General features: G+C 61.3%; 1 non-coding gene across 1 annotated transcript; it reads right to left on the bottom strand.

The window, feature by feature from the left end:
- Positions 1-1,304: 1,304 nt before the first annotated feature.
- Positions 1,305-1,423, bottom strand: LOC131864610 (5S ribosomal RNA). The gene has a single exon (XR_009363375.1). It is a non-coding gene; the product is annotated as a 5S ribosomal RNA (ribosomal RNA).
- Positions 1,424-3,743: the final 2,320 nt, after the last annotated feature.

The raw sequence follows: 3,743 nt of genomic DNA, 5'->3' as shown, positions 1-3,743 counted from the left end.
GGCGTGCACGAAGTCGGAGCCCGGTTTGCCCCGGGTGCGCACCTCGCGTGCACCTTCGCCAGGGTGGGCACCTCGGTGCGCACACCTTCTCAATGTTTTCTTGCCTTTTCTGGAAATTGGTGAAGGCAGCGCATCAAAGGTGCGCACCTCGGTGTGCTCCGAGGTGCGAACCCGAGAGCGCTCCGAGGTGCCCACGAAGTCGAAAGTCGGGTTAATTGCATTGTTTTCCCCGGGTGCGCTCCGAGGTGCGCAACATCGGCGCGCACCAAGGAGGGCTCCGAAGTGTGCTCCAAGGTGCGCACGATGGCGTGCACCTCTGGTGCGCACGATTCGGAGCTCGGTTTGACCGGGGTGCGCACACCTTGGCTGGGTTGCGCACCTTTTGTGCGCTCCAAGGTGCGCACGAAGTCGGAGCTCGGTTTGCCCCGGGTGCGCACCTTCGCCAGGGTGCGCACCTTGATGCGCACGCCTTGGCTGGGCTGCGCACCTTGGTGGGCGCCATGGTGCGCACCTTTCGTGCGCTCCAAGGTGCGCACGAAGTCGGAGCTCGGTTTGCCCCGGGTGCGCACCTTGGTGGGCGCCATGGTGCACTCCGAGGTGCCCAAGATTGGTGCGCACCAAGGAGCGCTCCGAAGTGCGCTCCAAGGTGCGCGCGAAGTCGAAAGTTGGGTTAATTGTCCGGTTTGCCTCGGGTGCGCACCTTGCGTGCACCTTCGCCAGGGTGGGCGCCTTGGTGCGCACACCTTGGCTGGGCTGCGCACACCTTGGCACCCGCGTTTCCTTCATTTTAAATTTTTTTTTTTTACAATCTCTCAAGTGGGAAATTCTATAATCTCAACTTTTTTTGCCTTTTCAGGAAACTTTTGAATGGAGCGCATCATTGGTGCGCTCCGAAGTGTGCTCCAAAGCTCTCTCCAGCTGCGTGCACCTGCCCCGGCCGCGCACCCGGCCCCGCCCAGCTTCGCTCACCTGTCCCGGGCGTCTGGTGCGGAACCTTAGAGTAAGAAACATCACCGTGCACCTTGGCCAACGTGCGCGACTCGACCGAGCGCGCACTGGCCGAGGTGCACACCGATTTCACCTGGGTGCGCGCGCAGCACCTCGGGCGCACCGGGGTGCGCGCACAACGCCCGGGTTGCACCGTGGCCTGTGTGCTCGGGGCGCCTCGGGTGCGCGCTCGGTGTCGCCCCCGCGCGCGCGGTAGTGCGGGTAGCGCACCCCGGCCCGGCCCGGCCCCGACGAGAACGCAAACGGGCAAAAGGTTTATTCAAATAGCATTGCGACGCCCGGCGAAAAACTAAAAAAGGGTGCAACACCGGGACTTCCCGGGAGGTCACCCATCCCAGTACTACTCCGGCCCAAGCGCGCTTAACTGCGGAGTTCTGATGGGATCCGGTGCACTAACGCTGGTATGATCGCACCCGTTATGAGCTTGTCGCAGTGTGTACTTAGCAAACCGCGACCCACGTGCGAATCCACCCCGGCCACCCACCCCCGTCGAGGTGCACACCCTCCCTCGCGAAGTGCGCCCCGTTCGCCAAGTGTGAGCCCTGCCCGGGTGCGCGCACCTTGCTAGGGCGTCGGGTGTGCACCCGGCCCGGCCTACGTGCGTGCACCTGGAGGGGGCGTCGTGTGCGTGCAGTGTCCCGTCTGCAACGCGGTGCCCACACACCACCTCGGGCGCAACGACCTGCGCTCACATGTGGGCCGAGTGCACCTTGGTGCATGTTCGGGGCGCCTCGGGTGCACGCTCGATCTTGCCCCGGTGCACCAAGGCGCTCGGTTTGCCCCGGGTGCGCACTTGGTGCAAGGTGGGCACCCAAAATAGGGATCAAGCACCAAAACACAAGTTTCGGGATGCAAAATGGGACCCAAGGACCACAAATGCGTTCCAAGACCCATGATGGGTCCACGAGAACAAAAATGTGTTCTGAGACTTAATAAACAAATATTGGGTTTTAGGAGAAGAAACATGCTCTGATGCCCAAAACGAGAATCGACCCCGAAAAGGCCACAGGCCAAAAGTGGGATGCGAGACAAAAAAAAATGGGACCCGAGGACCAAAATTGGGTTCCCAGGTCGAAGACAGGGCAACCGGACAAGAAACGACCTCTAAGGCTCGAAATGAGTCCCGACGACTAAAACTTGACAAGAAGCACCCATCAGGCACCCAACTCGACACCCATGGGATGCCGACCCACCCGGGCTTCCACCTAGCACACCTTGGCACCCACCCACCCTCGCACCCAACCTCGCACCCAACTTAGCACCTTTGAACCCACATTGGCACTCACCCTGACCCTGGCACCTTGGAACCCACATTGGCACTCACCTTGACCCTGGCACCCACCTTTGCACTCACCTTGGGACCCACCCTGGCTCCCACCTCGGCACCCACCCAGACACCCACCTTGGTTCCTTGGCACCCACCTTGGATCCTTGGCACCCACCCCGACACCCACCTTGGCACGCAACTTGGCTACTTGCCACCCACCTTGGCTCCTTGACGCCCACCCCGACAACCACCCCGTGACCTACCCTGGCTAGGGTTGGTGCACACCCACCCTGGTGCCCACCTTGGCACCCACCCTATGACCCACCTTGGCACGCACCTTAGTACCCACCCCGTTACCCACCCTAGGACCCACCCCGTGACCCACCTTGGCCAGGGTGGGTGCCTTGGTGCGCACAACTTGCCTGGGCTGCACACCAGGGCGGGCTCAAGATGGCACCCGCGTTCCGTTTTTTTCACTATCTTTCAAAACGGAAATTTTAAAATCTCATTTTTTTCTTTTTTTTGCCTTTTCTGGAAATTAGTGAAGGCAGCGCATCAAAGGTGCGCAATGCTGGTGCGAACCCGGGAGCGCTCCGATGTGTGCTCCAAGGTGCGGCGTGCACGAAGTCCGAGCCCGGTTTGCCCCGGGTGCGCACCTCGCGTGCACCTTCGCCGGGGTGAGCACCTTGGCTGGGTTGCGCGCCCTGGTGCGTACCAAGGAGCGCTCTGAAGTGTGCTCCAAGGTGCGGCGTGCACGAAGTCGGAGCCCGGTTTGCCCCGGGTGTGCACCTCGGGTGCGCACCTCGCGTGCACCTTCGCTGCGGTGGGCACCTTGGCTGGGTTGCGCGCCTTGGTGGGCACCATGCAGTGCACGAAGTCGGAGCCCGGTTTGCCCCGGGCGCGCACCTCCGCCAGGGTGGGCACCTTGGTGCGCACAACTTGCCTGGGCTGCGCATCAGGAAGGGCTCAAGATGGCACCCGCGTTCCGTTTTTTTCACTATCTTTCAGAACGGAAATTTTAAAATATCATTTTTTTTTGCCTTTTCTGGAAATTAGTGAAGGCAGCGCATCAAAGGTGCGCAACGCTGGTGCGAACCTGGGAGCGCTCCGATGTGTGCTCCAAGGTGCGGCGTGCACGAAGTCGGAGCCCGGTTTGCCTCGGGTGCGCCCTGGTGGGCACCATGGTGCGCACCAAGGAGCGCTCCGAAGTGTGCTCCAAGGTGCGGCCTGCACGAAGTCGGAGCCCGGTTTGCCCCGGGTGTGCACCTCGGGTGGGCACCTTGGTGCGCATGCCTTGCCTGGGCTGCGCACCAGGGCGGGCTCAAGATGGCACCCGCGTTCCTTTTTTTTCACTATCTTTCAAAACGGAAATTTTAAAATCTCATTTTTTTTTGCCTTTTTCTGGAAATTAGTGAAGGCAGCGCATCAAAGGTGCGCACCTCGCTGCCCACCACGGTGCGCAACGCCG

The sequence above is a fragment of the Cryptomeria japonica genome, unplaced genomic scaffold (assembly GCF_030272615.1).
Source record: "Cryptomeria japonica unplaced genomic scaffold, Sugi_1.0 HiC_scaffold_89, whole genome shotgun sequence".
Taxonomy (NCBI): Eukaryota; Viridiplantae; Streptophyta; class Pinopsida; order Cupressales; family Cupressaceae; genus Cryptomeria; species Cryptomeria japonica.
This window is presented reverse-complemented; position numbering and strand designations above follow the sequence as displayed.